The sequence below is a fragment of the Molossus molossus genome, unplaced genomic scaffold (assembly GCF_014108415.1).
Source record: "Molossus molossus isolate mMolMol1 unplaced genomic scaffold, mMolMol1.p scaffold_m16_p_20, whole genome shotgun sequence".
NCBI classification, from domain to species: Eukaryota; Metazoa; Chordata; class Mammalia; order Chiroptera; family Molossidae; genus Molossus; species Molossus molossus.
This window is the reverse complement of record NW_023425356.1, coordinates 8,242,920-8,260,637: the sequence shown is the minus strand read 5'-3', so window position 1 is coordinate 8,260,637 and position 17,718 is coordinate 8,242,920. Positions and strand designations below refer to the sequence as shown.

Sequence of the window (17,718 nt, the reverse complement as noted above, 5' to 3'; positions counted from 1 at the left end):
TGGTTGCCACCCACACAACCGACCAGGGCCGGGGACAAACTGCAACCGAGGTACGTGCCCTTAGCGGGAACCGAACCCGGGTCTCTCCGGACCGCAGGCCGATGCTCTAACCGCTGAGCCAAACTGGCCAGGGCCACCTGAGCAGTTTTAAACAGGTCTGGCCTCCTTCAGGATCCAGGACAAAAAGAAAGAAAGGAAGTCAGTTTTCATAATGACAAAGAAATACAGCAGTGTTTTACTTTTGTTGTCTTGCAGCAGATGTCACGAATTGGGAAAAGTAATGACATTCTTTCTTAGGTAGAAAAATAAGATTCTTTAACAACGAATGTTGGTTTCTATAATGTCTGCACAGTAACATCCAGTTTCTCTGCTGTGCCCGATGAGCTGCTGGGAACACTGACTCGTGCTTCGGCAGGAAGCAAAGGGTGGCTGAGACTTACTGAGCCCCGCCGGCCTCCCTCTAACTGAAAGGGAAGGTCTTGCCTCCGAAGCGGAGGGCACCCACTCACCTTCCCTGGGCTCCATCGAGCCTCCGCTTCCTCAGGGCTCTGCTATAATTTGTGATACTTGTAGCTACAGCCTACCCTCTGGATAGTTATAAATGGTAATAAGCTGAAAGGCTACTATTTCATCAATACCTATTCTATTTAGACATGTAAACAGAACCTTTAAAAATTAACATTAATACAGTCTTTTCAAAAGAGAAGACAAAAATCATTCGGTGAAGTGAAACAGTGTTTAATTAGGAGCTGGGTCTTGTCAGTCTCTATGCACAGGGCGTTCCTTGCGCTAAGCTGTGTATTAAAGGCTCTTTCTCCTTCCGGCATCAGCACCTTTATTTACGGATGTGTTTATATATATATGGAAGATGTTAGAAACCTAAGTGATAGAAGCACCAGCGTTCACTAACTTAGCACCCTCGCTGGTGTTAAAAATTCCAAATGAGGACACGAACAGTGTGACCCTCCCCAAAGAATAGGCTGGTTTCATGTGTGAGGGCCAGAAGAGCAAGTAGCAATTGCAAATTGGATGATATGTGTAACTTAATACTTTCATATTTGTGGTCACTCTCTGATTTAGAGGCCATTTCCATTCCAAAGACTTTATATTCACTGAGAAAATATTTTTTGAAAAACAAAAGGTGAAAAGAATAGATGAATGTTTAATGGTTCAGCCTCACCTGTCCAAAAGCTTATTAATCATTCAAGTCTCAACAATTCATAACTCTTCCCTGGTGTCTCTTCTGCCTACTGTAGACACCTTCCCCTCTACCTTTCTGATTTGCTTGAACGCTGCTGTGCGTTTGGTTGAGCTGATTGTTACTTAAGACTCTGTGCTTTTAACATTTTTACTCATTGGCATAAATCTCTCTTAAGGTGTGTGTGTGGGGGAAACAGCCACCTGTACTCTGGTCTTCTTTCCCGCTGACCTCTGACACTCTTCTCGGGTTTCCTACACTTGCCATCTGTTTCTCATCTTCTCACCTCCCACTCATTCACTCTTTCCAGCTAGTCACAGCTTCACAGCCCTGGCCGGGGGCTCAGCTGGTGGGAGCATCGTCCTCTACGCCACAAGGTTGCAGATTCAATTCCTAGTCGGGGCACATACCTAGGTTGTGGGTTCAATCCCTGGTCTTGGCACATATGGGAGGCAACCAAACAATGTTTCTCTCTCTCTCTTTTTCTCTCAAATCAATTAAAAAACACAACACAGCCTCAGGTGAGGATTAAAAAAAAAAGATCACCCACAACCTCCTTGTTGAAAAGCCAATGGATATTTTCCCTGCCTTAGTTCCCACTCAGGGGCATCTGACTGTAGAGCACACCCTTTCCGCTGGCCCTCTCTCCCTCAGGATTCTCCTGTTTATTTCCAGAAGCTTCTTCTGCATGGTGTCTTCCTGCACCAGCTTGGTCAGCCTCAGGGACGCTCCTGGGCACCTATCCCAGAGGCCCTTCAGTGTCCGCTGTGGCCCTCAACTGCCTTTGAGCGGTAGGCAGTGTAAAGCGAACCTGCACCAGTTTTTGTTCCCAGAAGAAATAGAATCTGCACACTAAGCTCACACATGTGAAGCCAGTCAGGAGATGCAGAGCTTCTGTGTTGCCCACAGAGGTCCAGGGAAACGCCGCCCCCCTTTACCACCAGGTGAAGAGGATCTGATCAAGGTGTTGGTAAGTCCTGAGTCTGCATCATGGCTCCCTCTCCTGGGCGTCTCAAACTCAACTCATCCCAAACTGAATGCTTTGGCTCCCTTTTCCCACATGCCCCTCCTTCTGTGGGCTCGGTCCCGGTGAACCGCACCACCTTCCAAGCAGTTGGTCAAGAATGGCTCCTCCTCTCCTGTGCGACCACATCTAGTTGGCTATCGCTCGGCCTCACAGGTTCTGAGATCCCTCCCCCTGACTGCCAAATACACACAGCCCTAGCCACTGCCACTTCTGCAGTTGAGGTCCTGGTCATCTAGGATCTGGTTCCCCACCGTGGCTCTGAGAAGGGCCTGCTGCCTCCAGTCGTGCTCCTCCCTCGCCCAATCTCAACACAATAGTCAAAACAATCATTTACACAAAAACATTTGGGTCACTCTGGCTTAGGACCATTGAAAGATTTCCCATATTTTCAGAATAGAGTCCATGCTCCATGCCATGGTCTACAAGTTCCTTAGAACTCCATGTCCTCTCCCCGTGGAATGCCTCTCCTACCAGCTCCGCTGACCGCGGCCAGGCCATCGCGGGCTGCAGCCAGACAGCCTCTGCCAGACGTGGGCTGTGGTGGGGCTGCTCGTTCTCCCGTGACCTGCACTGGAGTGTAGGCGCCTGGGAGCAGCGGCCATGTCTGCCTTATTGATGTACCACCCCCAGCATGTGTCCAGGTGCATGGCATGTAATAAGTACTCAAAAAACATTTGACAGACACATCACAAATAAACAAGTAAGCTGCCTGAAAGCAGGAACCTCATGAGCCTGTCGTCTTGTGCCTAGCACGGCAGTGGACTAGAAATGACACATTCATGGGCAATGGACTAAATCAAACACCCCATGACGTGTGCTGAAAACAGTCATGTGTCCCCATCTCTGGGTTTCACAACAAACCTTACAATGGGCAAAGGACTCTCTATAAAATTAGTGAGAACTTGTAAACCCAATTTAATTTTTCTTTTTTTCCTAAAAAGGTTTTCATTTAACTTATCTTTATTGTTGAATATATTACAGATGTTCCTCATTTTCCCCCTATTGACCCCCTCCTCCTCACTCTGTCCCCCTCCTGCCTTTCCCCACACTGTTGTGTGTGTCCATTGGTTATGCATATATGCATATAAGCTCTTTGGTTTATTTCTTCCCACCCCCAACCCCCCTTCCCTTTGAGGTTTGTCAGTCTAACAACCAATTTGTACTTCTTAATCCCTTCACCTTTTTTACCCATTCCCCCAACCCCCCCTCTCATCTGGCAACCAACAAAATGTTCTCTGTATCTATGAGAATGTTTCTGTTCTGCTTGTTCATTTTGTTTGTAGATTCAATTGTCGATAGATATGTATTCATTGCCATTTTGTATGTTCATATTTTTTATCTTTTTCTTCAAGAAGACCCTACAACATTTCACATAATAATGGTTTGGTGGTGATGAACTCCTTTAGCTTTTCCTTGTCTGGGAAACTCTTTATATGGCCATCGATTCGAAGTGACAGCTTTGCAGGATAGAGTAATCTTGGTTGTAGGTTCTTGCTCTTCATCACTCTGAATATTTCTTGCCACTCCCTTCTGGCCTGCAAAGTTTCTTTTGAGAAATCAGCTGACAGTCTTATGGGAGCTCCTTTGTAGGTAACTAACTGCTTTTCTCTTGCTGCTTTTAAGATTCTCTCTTTGTCTTGAACCTTTTGCATTTTGATGATGATGTGTCTTGGTGTGGGCCTCTTGGAGTTCATCTTGTTTGGGACGCTCTGTGCTTCCTGGACTTGTATGTCTGTTTCATTCACCAAATTAGGAAATTTTCTGCCATTATTGTTTCAAATAGGTTTTTGATTTCTTGTTCTCTCTCTTCTCCTTCTGGCACCCCCAAGATGCGAATGTTGGCACGCTTGAAGTTGTCCCAGAGGCTCCTTACACTATCCTCATTTTTTTGGATTCCTTTTTCTTTTTGCTGTTCTGATTGGGTGTTTTTTGCTTCCTTATATTCCAAATCGATGGTTTGTTTCTTGGCTTTACCTACTCTACTATTGAATCTGTATAAATTATTCTTTATTTGTTAGTGCCTCCTTCATTTCTGACTGGTCCTTTTTTATGCTCTTGAGGCCCTCACTAAGTTCTCCGAGGTTCTCACTAAGTCCATTGAGTATCCTTATAAGCAGTGTTTTGAACTCTGCATCTGTTAGGTTGCTTATCTCCATTTTGCTTAGTTCTTTTCCTGAAGTTTTGTTTTGTTCTTTCATTTGGGACCTGTTTCTTTGTCTCCTCATTTTGGCTGCCTCCCTGTGTTTGTTTCTATGTATTACTTAAGGAGAGGTATGGGGCTCGCTGAGACAAGATGCTGGTTGTTTGAAGGAATTTAGGAAAAACCTGAAGCAGGATCCAAGACAGGCCAATCCTATGGCAAAGCAACTGGCAACAGCTTGGGTGGGCCTGAAAGTTGGGTGGGGCGGGGCCTCAGGGAATCACCAGGGTGGGGCTACCAGTGTGAACCTGGTTGCTGGAGTCCTGGATATGGTGGCTGGCTGCTGCCCCAGGGAAGGGCTCACCAAAGGAACAAAGGCCTCTGACAGCACGTCTGTCCAGGAGAAAGCCCCCTCTCCAGCCTTTGCTCCAATGCCAAACAGCTCAGTTCTTCCCCATAAGTCTCTGGTGCCTTTCAAGTTGCCTCCCCCATGCTGGAGCCTGGAGGGTGCGAGTCCCAGTAAGCCTGTGTGCGGGCCCTCTAAGAGGAGCTGCCTGGGGCTCCCGCAGCCTCAGCCTCCTTGAGCCTCAGTTCCCACTGGTTTTCTAGCCAGAAGTGATAGGGACTTCTTTTCTGGGCACTGGAACCAGGTGGGCACCTGGTGTGGGACAGGGACCCCTCAGTCCTCAGGGAGGACCTTCCCAGCCGAGGTGTCCTCCTGATTTTTATCCACCACATGTGGGTGTGGGACCAGCCTGTCTGCCTCTGCCCCTCCTACCAGTCTCGATGCGGCTTCTTCTTTAATTCTGTAGTTGTAGGACTTCATTCAGCTCGATGTCAGGTGGTTTTGAATGATGGTTGTTCTGTAGTTTAGCTGTAATTTTGATGTGGTTGTGGGAGGACGTGATACTGAGGTTACCTGCGCCACCATCTTGACCGGAAGTCCCCAGGTTTTTATTGCCTTTGGCTCCTGGGTGGGGCTGGTCCCAAGAAGGGTCTCCTGGTGGGGGTCCCTGTGCAGTACTTGTCTAGGGAGAAGGGGCAGGTATGGAAGTCGGGGTGGGGGGAGTCCTGGCTTTGCCTCAACCACTCAGAATGCCATTGTTCTTTTTGGGTCTCAGTTTCCTCACTGGGGCCCTGGGGGAGTCCTAGGGAAATCCAGCCCATCACAATGCCTAAAATATCTGGGGAATGTCCTTCCCAGCATCCCCCTCCACCATTCCTACCCCATTGCCATAAGAAGAAATTACTTTTGTTTTGTTAAAACTGCCTGAAACTTCTGTAGGTACAGAAACCACAAACAGATGAGCAGAGAAAAGGGAAGAGGGGCAGAAGCAACCGGAGCCACTTGGGGCCAGTGTCCCCCCTGCACAGGCTTCTCCCTCCCACAGCTTGGCTCAGAGCCAGCTGGGAACTTCGCTACCTGGATGTGCCCTGGCAGGACCCCTCCTGATGTGCATCTGGATCTGGCCTTCACAGAACCTCAGCCGGAAGTACTTAAATACACAGGAAAACAAGATGAAAACAGAAAAACCCAAAGTCCCAGATGGGGTGATGACGTGGGGAGACACCCCACAGAGGCCTCAGTAGCCTGCCTCCCCTTGGTCGGAGGGAGGTACTCGGGGGCCTTCCCTGGGCTTGGGCAGTTCCCGGCTGACCCTGGAGCCCTGTTGGCCCTTGGGTCTTGTGGGCAGTACTTGGGGCTGTATTCCTGCAGGCCCAAGCCAAAGACCTGGCCACTCTGGTCAGCGCCCTGCGTGTAGGCTGCCTGCAGAGACATGGAGAAATTGTCACACTTGTTGGTCCCCAGCATGGTGTCATAGATGTGGCACCAGGTCCATGAGCCATCATGCTCACCTGGCTGGCACACTTGGTGCCCATTTGCAGGCTGATGGTTGAGCAGTCCATGGGTGGCAGGACATGGTTCTTGGGGTCATACAGATCCCTTCTTGTACCACATGCTGTCAGGTCTGACTGGCTGGCACACTTGTTGGTGTCCATCTGGAGCCCAATGATGCACTGGCTGCCTTCATGGTGGCATCACTGAAGGTCCGCTCCTGCTTCTCTGAGTACTTGATGCCGATGTCCATGCCACTCCACAGCCCCCGTGTGGTGGCCTTCCTTGCCAGAGCCAGGACAGGCGTCTGCCCCTGCGTCATGTCCCCCCTCTCACCTGGGCCACTGGCCTCAACCAGGTCTCCTGAGCACACGCCGGAGGTGACCGTGGCCTTGATGCAGTTGGGGAGGTTTTGTCGCTGGCGCCAGTTTTGCATGGAGAGGTTGATCTTAGGCACCGAGCCTGGCTGCAGCTTATTCCTGAGTGTGCACAGGATAATTCTGTCCTTCAGAGCCTCTGGGAGTCAGGATCAGAAGGTCCATGAGTCCCCTCATCTGGCTGTGGAGTTCCGCCTCCTGAGTCTCCTATTTGGACAGGGGCCAGTTCTCGACCTCAGCTGAAAGTCCACACGTGGGCCCCTTGTTGAACGGCGGTGGCAGACGGCCTGGTGGGTGCAGTGGCAGGGACCCCAATTTCATTTCATTTAAACTGCAGAGGGTTCGCCGGATGTATGAAAGCTCACACAAGATCTATTTAAAAAAAAAAATGCCACGAAGACCCAAGAGAGCATAGCTCAGAGGAGAGAAAGAACAAAGTATTTGTGCAGTATAATTATTCTGGAATGTGCATGTTTTAGCTTCCACTTCTCATGCAAGGATGGTTCGCCCGGTCGGCCTGGCAGAGCATTGCTTGGGCACGGGTGAAAACTCGAACTTCTCCAGCAGGAAATCCGCAGAACCAGCTCAGCTTCCGGGCCGTCTTTCCTGTCGCTGTGCCCGGGCCGAGCACATGAGAGTGGATGCTGAGTCCCGCCGACATAGCCTGTATTTTGAAATGACTCCTTTTCATGTTCTACACTCAGTTTATTTTCAGCAGCCATTCCAATCAGACACTGACGTCCTGTATTTAGAGCCTCTGCCAGAGTGGCTTCTCCTACCCTGGGGAAGAATGGATTTCACAAGGCTGGGAGATTGCTCTCAATTCCTGGGGTTACGACCTCCAGCCTCATGAGTTCCCAGGCATCCACTCATCTCTGACAGACTCGCAGATTCTTTGTCCAGGTCCACGGCCACCCAGCTCCCACGACTGCCGTCCCCTGAGGCGGGGGAGGAACTACACAGGTGGAGGTGTCTTGGACTTTGCTAGCAAAGAAATACACATCTGATGTTCTGGAGAGCTCAGCCTAGTCACAATTCTGCTTACACACACACACAACTCACACCAAGATGCTGCAGAGAGAACCAACGGACTTGCTCACACCTCGAAGACCCACTTGTGTGTAAGTGAGAGGGCACACGCTGTCAGATCAGGGCACTGCCGGGACAGACTTCAGCCAGAGTGGGCGCCCACCCGTGCTGCAGGCGGCGGGCGCAGTGTGTCCCTGCTGTCGCCGGGTCCGCGCTTTCCTGTGTTTAGTGACCAGCTGTGACGAGTCAGTTTCTTCTGCTTATAAAAAGGCTCCAACTTTTGGGTCTATGCCAACTGCCAGTAGGTGTGGAAAAAACCCATGCAGTCTGCCTGGTGTTTTTTTTGTTGTTGTTGTTATTGTTTTAATTACATAACTTAATATATTTATTCTTGGAAGCATGTTACCCACCAGAATTTCCCGTGAGTGAGAGGTGTGTATATATAGTCTCTCAGTAGCATTTCGGAGGTACTGAGATGAAAGTTTGATATGGACTTTTTCCAAAACAAAATCGGAAGGGAAGCCCAGCTCACTGCCTTGTAGGTCAAGGTTTTGGCTACTTGTGAGCCAAGGGGCGTCACCATGCAGTGAATGAAGTCTGGGCGTCGCAGCCCTTCCGGGCCTCAAGGAGAGCCCCAGCAATGTGGTCACGGTCGCATGCTTTTGTGTAATTCCACAAATAAGATATTATATATTTTTAATTAATGAATGTTTTTCCTTAATGACCCCTTCCCCCCAGGATATACATTTCGGGTGCCACAGAACCTGCGCCACCTCCAGGTGCACCCCGTGTCTCGGGTATACACGTTTTTAGAAAACACATCAGCGTCAATGTCGGGGTTCTGCAGCGGTCTTTTAAAAAGAGTGATCATTATAAAATGCCTCTCACCTACTTTTCTCTGCCTTTGCATCCCTTGACCTTTCTCCTTTCACCTTGACACATGAAAATTTACTTTCTACCTCAATACATTATTTGAAACGGGCAACTTGCATCAGGATAATTTGGGGATTATGATGAGTCATGACGCTGGACTCTGGCAGCCTGGGTTCCAGCCCAGTCTCTGCCTCCCACGTGCTGAGGCGATGGCGGTGACTCGCGGGCACCCACGGGCTCCTGGCAGAGCGCCGAGCTCCTGCGCTCACGCCTGGGCCCCTGCCGCCGACCTGGCGCTGTCCCGCGAGACGGGCACTAGCAGTTCTAGATGATGCATCTGAACACGGCAGCCCTGGTGCCCCAGCTGGTGCGAGAGGGGCAGGGACTCTGACCGCAGCACAGGGCACGCCGCCTTCCCGACAGCCTCGGCCTCGGCTGCCTCGTCCGTACAACAGGGGCTACTGGGTGTGTTTCAAAGAACGGTTTTGGGGATCAAATGAGACGATGCGTTTGTGATCCTCGGAGAGTTCCTGACACAAAGTTCTTAATAAATGTTAGTTTCAATGATTACTATTTCCATAGTTACTACTGTGACTACCACTACCGAGAGTTACCTAGGACCAGCAGCTCCACTTCTAGGCATTTTACCCAAGAGAATTCAAACTGTGTCCACACAAAAGGTTGTACACAAATGTTCACAACAGCACTTTTCATAATGGGCAAAAGAGCAGAAATAGCACAGATGCTTACCAACTCATGAATAAACAAAGTGTAGTGTATCTTACAGGGGAATATTATTCGGACCAAAAACAATGAAGTACTGGTACACGCTGCAGCATGGATGAACTTGCAAACATGCCAACTCAAAGAAGCCAGGCTCAAGAGGTGGCACAGCATTGGCTGTCATCTGCGTGAAAGGCCCAGAACGGGCAGATCTGTGCGGACAGAGGCTGGCCAGGAGCTGGGCAGAGCGGAGGGTGGGGAGTGACTTTACATGGACAGCAGTGTACAGGAATTCAATAGTGGTGATGCTTGCACAACTTGTGACTATATGAAAACCCACTGAATTATACATTAAAACAAAGTAGTTAAGAAAATATGGTATTTATCACAAAGACGACAGGAAGCAGTGGGTAAGAGTTTGGGCTCTGGGCTCACACAGTAGGCGTTAGCAGGTGCCTGAGGTGAGTTCCCCAAGCTCAGTTCACAGCTTTGTGAAATAAGGACCTATGTCCCCGCCTTAGGGTGGTTGGGAGTATTACATGATGCCACACAACGGGGCAAGACTGTTAATTGATGTATTCTTTCTTTTTCCACACCAAAGGTGGGCATGGGGCCGCACGTATAAAGACTGCATTTCCCAGGACCTCCTGTAGCTCAGCGTAGCCATGTGACTTCATTCCAGCCCATGGGACACGTATAGGAATGGCGTCCGTGACCCCTGAGCTGGGCCTGCACTTCCCCCACTTCCCACTTACTTCCTGGAACAGGAACACAGTGCTGAGCCACGCTGGCCACGTGGACTATGTTAGTGAGCACGGGAGTGGAAGTTGGCCTTCAGACAACCTCCACCAAAGCCGGGGAAGGGAGGCCAGCCCCAGGTACCGGCCTCCTAGCTGCAGGCAGACAGAAGTCAACTTCTGCTTCGTCTCAGGCATTGCTCATGGGAGTCCCTCTCACATACATCTGAGCCTGTATCCAAACACAGCACTTGGGATGTGGTGCTTACTGAAGATAAGCAATTACCAAGCATAATCTTGCAGTCAAAGACCAGCTCTTCAGATATCAAATGGGCCCGGTCTGATCCTCATCCCTGATTCTTTCCAGAATTCTATCCCTCTTCCCTTCACTAACTAAACCCGGATTCTGACAGTGGTTATCACCGGTAAGCAAATTGTTTTCAGAAGACATATTTTTATAAAGTCTGCAATGGCCAAAGTCCAATGTCAAATAGATATCTGTTCATAACGTAACCTTTGGAGAGCAGCCACACTCTAGCAGACCAACGGAGAGGCCAGGCAGAAATTCCTGTCTTCGAGGGGAAGCATTCCGGAGAGAAGGGGCATAGGGCTCCGGGGGCCACCCCGTCAGCCCACAGGGCAGCCCCTCCTGCTCCTGACTCACTCTCCCCAGCAGGTTGAGGACCTGTGCGGACCCTGGGTGATGAGGCTTCCCCTTGTGAGCTTTGTTCTCAGGAAAATTATTTTTGAAAACTGATATAGGCCTTTTTTTTCTTTCTTTTTTGAGACAGAGAAATGTACTGTTACACAGTTTTCTCTGGGAGTATAAAAATAAAAACTGAGATCTTAATCACGTCTTCACGGACACTGGGGTCTTATGATCGTTTCTTAAGTATATAGGCACTTGGTTTTTCTCCCCAAACTGATGGAACGAGGACCAGTTAAGCCATAACTGGCTTAGAGATCCTCTGGCATTTTAAAAACCCTCTAAAAGGTCCATTTAAACTTTTCTTGAAATCATAAACTTACCCATAGTGAAGCATCAGGTGACAAGATTGCTAGTTCTTTTAGATAACAGTAAACGCAGCCCTTCCCTAAGTCTTGCTGGGGAGACTAGAGTACCGGGACTATAAGTAAAAATAGGAGCTTATAAATCTGCGAGGAGGCATTGTCCGAGACTGAAGCCGGTATATGACCTGCTCTCGGACCCGTTCACTATGCTCATGAGCAATCTGCTTAGATAAGAGGTGCTGAGGACAGAAGACAGGTTTCTCAGGATGATTATCACAATCCAGACAGCCACTGTCCTCTGCCCAACCGATCAACCTGAAGATTGCAAGGTAAAGAGCTTGTTAAATTACAGCGAAACTACTCCAAGGCCAATTAGCAACTACTGGATGACCCTAGATGCTTAATATAGGCATGGTGAACTTATATATTCTAATTCTTTTTGAGAAGACAGAAAATCTAAGGGTCTCCAGTCCCAGAAATACTAATGATCATTGCTCACAGAACCAGGATCTGTAAGAGATGGGGCCCCATGGTGTTAAGAGCTTGGATTACGGAGACCAAGGGCCTGAGTTCAAGGCCTAGCTCAGCCAGAACCTGCTGGGTGGCCCCAGCTGAGTCTGTTTCCTCACCTATACTATGGACTACTATTAGTACCTATAATGTAGCACTGCTACAAAGACTGCATGAAATAGTAGTGCATGCAAAGTACACATCACAGATCTGGCAGATAGTAAGTATTCAGTAAATGATGGCGATTATTATGGGGAGATACGGTAAATTCACAGCTCGGCTATTTAAAGGCCTTCCCTCCTCCCCTTCTTTCCTGCCTTCCTCTGAACACACGTGGGAGCTACAGTGCTCACTCTCCCAGGCTCCCTTGCCTCTAGGGTGGGCCATGTTCTGCAGTTCTGGCCAATGAGATGTGACTGGAAACCACTGTGTGGAGTGTTCAGGAACACTTTTGAAAAAGGTCAGCTTAAATGCAATCATTCCTTCGGCTTTGTGCCCTTTCTTTTTGCCTTTCCTCTTATTTTTTTCTTGTCTGGGATCCAGAGTGACATGCTATAGGGACTTCAGCTTTGTAGCCATGAGAACGGAAGCTCTGTTGAATGATGGGTGGGCAGGAGGCTAGAAGGAAGCCAGGCCTGATGCCGTCCTCAGGGCCAGAGCCCCAGCCCGTGGGCCTCCGGTGGACCCTCACTCAGACAGCCAGCTGTGCTGTTTTTGAGAACTATAATATATTCCTGAAAAGAGAAGCAGTTACGAAGATCGTTGATAATTCACGCTATTTTCACACCTACTCATCCATTCTGTGGTTTAGAGGAACCAATGGCTAAGTGACATTTATTTTCTGTTTTTTTTTTTTTTTTTTCTTTTCTTTCTCTTTATAAAGGAAAAAAAACACCCACATATGTGAAATATTTCTTTTATCTATTTTTTATTTCCAATTTGATGTGAATTACACCATGATAATTTCTTATTTACTTCCTTGGATTAAAAAATATGTCTCCTTTTTTTTTTATTATACAAGAAACTGGGACAAAAGAAAAACAGGGCAGGAAGAAATCTAAAGTCCTCTGTGGTCTGCAAAACCAGAGTTCAGGAAGGCTCTGGGCACAGACCTGAGAGCATCTGACACTACAGAATTCCTTTATGAGGTTAGACTGTCAGGTAAGTTTTTGAGATCTCATAAATATGTCTACTTGTCCACTTTAAAAAAGACCTTATTTCTTCAAATGGTTATATTAGAGTCTAATTACAAATGAATCGGGCTGAATAAATAGCTTTATGACTGGAATAAAAGTCAAATCTGTACAAAAGAATACACTACAGCAACCTTGCTCTATACTTTGACTTTTCACTACAAAATTTGAGAGAAAAATTGAATTAGATTCCCGTGGGTGGTATGGAGAATTGGGGGAAATAGCCTTCTCCTAATTCTCCCTTCTCTGAGAAATAAAATACCACCTAATAGAGAAGAGTGCACCTAGCAAAGCCTTTGTTTCCCCTTTTATTTGGTGGCCTACTTTTGTTAATAAGCCTTGGAAATGTTGAAGTTCAAAGATGAGAAAGAGCGAGAGATGGAGGGAGAGGGAGGGGGGAGGGAGAGAGAGACCCATCCACTAACGGAGCCTGATCTCACCCTCTGTGACCAATGGACCAATGACCTTAACTGTGTCACTTAAGATTAAGATTAGAAGCAAAGGCTCTAAAGCAAAACACAAAGAACACTGAGAATAGAAATAAAGAAAAGCAGTGATTTCTGAAAAGATCCAACAGATTGAATATGGTCAGGAAAATATAACTAGAATTTATTGATACTGCCACATTCATAGTCGATCTTTCCATCTATATGGGTACATAGTAAGAGGGGGGTCTACACCAAATGTGTGAGAAGATCTTAATGAGAAGTGAAATTTTAAAAAATTTAATATGGATCCCAGTCCTATTTTAGAGTCCTGCAATACATGATCACGGAACCTGGCCTCCGTCACTAGCTAGCAGATTCCCTTTGGGTGGGTCGCCCTAGCTTTCCTGGGCTAACTTCTTGGAAATATGCAGGGTCTGGTCTGTTTGAAAAATACCCTACATTGGCTGCCTGGCTGACCCCGCCTTCTAAACTGTGTTGGGGTATCTAAATAGTGTGGATCCATGCTGTAGTCTAAGCACCCCAAGGCCTTTCTTCTTTTGGTAACAGCCCTTTGGGACCACCTTTCTCCTCCCCAGGCTAAGAGGTTCAGGTTGGGGATTTCACTTGCAGCTCCGAGGGTGACCAGAGAGTCCATTTGTCTTCTTAGACACCATGATGGGTCCAAGGATGGAAACATGGCCCGGTCTTGGCTGAGATTATGGAAATAAGAAGTCCCTTTCTTTCCTTATAGTTTTGCTAAACTGGTAGTAGGCAGCCTGGGGCTGCTCATGGCCACTATGGCCACGATGCGGAGAATTTTAGCTTAAAATAGAGCCAAGACAAAGTTAGACCAAAGCAAGGGCCGCAGCAGTGCCCTGATGGGGTGCAGCCCACGCAGCAGCCCGTCTGCTCTTGCTGTGCCCTGTGTTCCAACTATGTGAGCCAAGATGGTCTCTGTTTTGTTGAAACTAGTTCGAATTGTTTTCTGTCACCAGAAACCAAAACATCCTAACGCAATGCTCCGTGTTACTTCTCCAGAGCTCCACCACTCCCCGTGCTGATGGACCTAGACTGCATGCAGAGCCCAAAGGCAGTCGTCACACAAACTCATCAACAACACAATCTTCGTGGCCTGGCTGAGAAAAATGAGTTGGATCAACCCACTTTTTCTGGAAAATGGAGAAATGGAGGTGAACGTTAGAATATGCCAGATAATTTCGGAGTCCATTCCAGTTCCAACCTTAATACGATTCATACAAAAAGTTTGGTAGTGGGTTTTTTTTCTTTGGTAAAATGAACTGACTTTTAAAATTAAGGTGGAAAGAATTATATTTTGGCGTTAGAAGAGACCTGGCTGTGAGTGTCCCCTTGCTTAAACTGTTTCACCTGCAGCTAGCGACACTGCCTAAGTCTGGTTCCTCATCTGTGAAATGGGGTGACAACAAGTGACTTTTGAAGGAGACAGCCTGTCAAGTGCTGCCACAACAGCATCGATAGGTGACCTTGGTGACTTTAGTTCTCACCTGACGGTTGTTACCAATTACTATGAAATAATTGTTAAACACTTAAAATATATCAGACCCTGCGATTCAGATTTTACTATGTTTAGGACCCAAACGCGTATTGGGGTCTCCTGCGTCTCAAGTCCAAATGCCTCAGTTTGGGTTTCAGCTCTACTCTTCGTTTGCAGTGTGACCTTGGGCAGGGTGCTTAACTTGTACATGCCTCAGCTTGCTCATCTGTAAAACTGGATAATTTAGTACCTAACTCATAGAGTTGTTGCGAAAAATAACAAATTATCATCTTCAAAGCTTTTAAAAACAATGCCTGGCACTTAATAAAGGTTTGCTCTCCTTCTCACCAGCACCATCATTATCATCATCTTTATTCTTCTTGTCATCATTTTGGCTGTTGGAAGAAAGGTTGAGGGGGACCCAGGAAACCCAGGGTTCCGGACTCCCACTCCGGGGTTCTCTGTAACGCTCATGCTGCATTATTGCACAAGTGTTTCTGGGAACACCTGGCTGACAAAGAGCTTTATCTCTTACTGATGACACTAGTATTTTTCTCTCTCCCACAAACTATGCAGTTTGGACACGATTCTAAACTTTCAGATTTTAAACCGAATTTGAAAAGCGCTGTGGGAAGAGGTAAGCATAGAACTTGTGTGCATGTATCCTAACCATGAACACAGACAACAGCGCTGGAGGTGGGGGTGGGGGTGTCAATGGGGGAAAAGGAGAAACATCGGTAACAAAAATAAATTCATAAAATAAATTACTAAATTAATTAATTTAAAAAAGAAAAGAAAAATGCTGTTGACCCCTGAGCACCACCACTAGAGGCAGGGAGTGAGGATGCGTCATCTGAAACTAAGGTGGAAGGTTCTGGAAGGCCTCTGGCCCACGCCCACGAGCACAGGTGAAGGGACCCTGGCCCGCCGCGCCGTCCCTTCCCGCGCCCCCGAGCAGCTCTGCGGCAGCCGCGCACGGGTGGCCCCCCGGGCAGGCGGAGCTGGAAATACCAAAGGCTGACTGCGGCGTCGCCTTTAATCCACAGGGTGGCCACGGAAAGGTCAATCACCTCACTTAGAGGAATGAAAGCTGTAGTAAAAGTCAAATAGATGCGCCATCAGATAATATGTTTCAAGCATGAAAATGAGGGCTTCCATTGCGCGCTGCATTTAACGCGCTGGTGAACACGCAGCCTTCCGACGGGCCGCCGGCTGCCAGCCAGCCGCGGACGGGAGCCTCTGCTCCGACGGGCCTGTGGGCGCCGCCGCACACCGATCGGGGTCAGGACCCTGCTGCCAGCATCCGCCGGCCCCACAGCCGCTGCAGGCGGGAGACAGGTGCCGCCAGGTGGCTCTGGGAGTCGGGCTGTCAGGACGCTCGGCTGCGCCAGAGGAGCCGCTCTGTCTCTAGTCTGTCCTGGTCCCCGAAGCTGCACCTTGGACTTTTCTCCTTTCCCGACATTCCACGGTGGTCCTCACCTTGACCTTGGCTGGGCCCCCAGCTCCGTGCTCCTGCATTGGTGCTTCTACTGTCCCAGCTCCCCGGGCTGTGACTCTAGTCCTAGGCTGCTGGCCTGCCGCCCGGACGTCAGATTCTAATCTCGGCTCTTCACCAGGATCACCGTGCATCCGTGCGGTTTCTTTGTCGATGGTTTGATGGGGAGTGTCTGACCCTGCTCACTTCATCCTGATCACTGCCAACACATCGGATCTGGGGGAGGGGCTCCTTCTCTCCAGCAATGCCCTCAGTCTTTCACCTCATCAGAAACATCCTGAAGGGTCGCAGGCACTGTGCCAGGCTGGGAGGGGCCGCACTCCGGCTGCTGACGCAGGTGCCCTGCAGGGCCGCATTGCTTCACCCGGAGTCGCCAGTGTTTGCTGGCCACCACTTGAAGCTATCTGACTGTAGGAGGCTATTTAATTTCTCAGAGCCTCAGTGTTCATGTTACAAACATTCAAAGTTATTCTTCTTTTCATTCATTAAAAAAAAGTAAGCACCTACATTAAATGGTGATTTTCGGTAGAGAATGTGCCTTAATATTTATTAAAGCTGCAAACCTGTCGCATGGGGGCTCTTCTGGAAACAGCTGCGGGGGTCACATTTGTGGGGCAGAGTCTCCCTTCGTTCTGGAAGCGCGAAGTGAGCTTCGCATCCGTGCAATGTGACGCAGCCACCTGCCCCTCTCTGGCCCCGTGCGATAACCCGAATACAGATGTTCCCACTTGTGACGCTAAGCTTTCTTGTGAGTGATGTATATTTGATGTCCTTTGCAGATCCAAGTCTCTGAGGAGACTCCCCACTAAATCACAATTTATGCTGCCCTATGCGCCCCTTCTCCCCGCAAACTCCCTGTCCCCGGGAAATATGTGCATCTTTTTGCCCAGGCACAAAGGAAGCCAGGGGCGTGTACGGCACAAGGAGGAATGCACTGGTCTGATCGCTCTTGTCCTTTTTGTGGAGAGAACACTATGAAGGCGAACCAGACTGAGCTGGGCACACACCACGTGGAGTGGACTTGGTGCCTCAAAGGGGATGATATGGGGGCTTAGACAGACTTGAAGAAATGTACTGTTCACCTGGGCCGGTCTGGCCCTGATCTCCAGGTAGGGGTGGGAATTTCCCTTGAAGGAAAAAACGCTTCCAGACAGTTTTCCTGAGGTCTTTCTCCCTGGAGCCAGGGAGTGGGGAGCCTGGGTCAGGAGGTGTGGCAGTGGCTGGAGAGCCTACCTCAGTAGTTCTCAACCTGTGGGTCGCAAACCCTTTGGGGGTTGAACGACCCTTTCACAGGGGTCCCTTAAGACCATCGGAAAACACATATTTCCGATGGTCTTAGGAACTGAGACACGGCTCCTCTATCCGTCTCCAGGTGGGTCCACCCACATGCAGATACACCCACAGACAGATATGCCCACATATGAGTGCCTGGCGTGATGACATCATCACACCAACCCCATCGCATACACCCCATAGATGTGACAGGGCCGGTGCCATAATGTACTTATGCGGACCAGTCACACATGTGTAGAGAGCAGCTACTCTGTAGAAAGCAGCTACACTGTTAAAAGCAGCTACTGTGTTGAAAGCAGCAGTACTGGAGGTAAAATGACACTTTATGAATTAT

The 17,718-nt window shown here is 48.6% G+C and overlaps 1 protein-coding gene and 1 pseudogene across 2 annotated transcripts in view; both read right to left on the bottom strand.

The window, feature by feature from the left end:
- Nucleotides 1–17,718, bottom strand: part of NTNG1 (netrin G1) — a 290,705-nt gene that overhangs the window by 79,688 nt on the left and 193,299 nt on the right. The window lies entirely within an intron of this gene.
- On the bottom strand, nt 2,420–16,225 carry LOC118637105 (annotated as a pseudogene).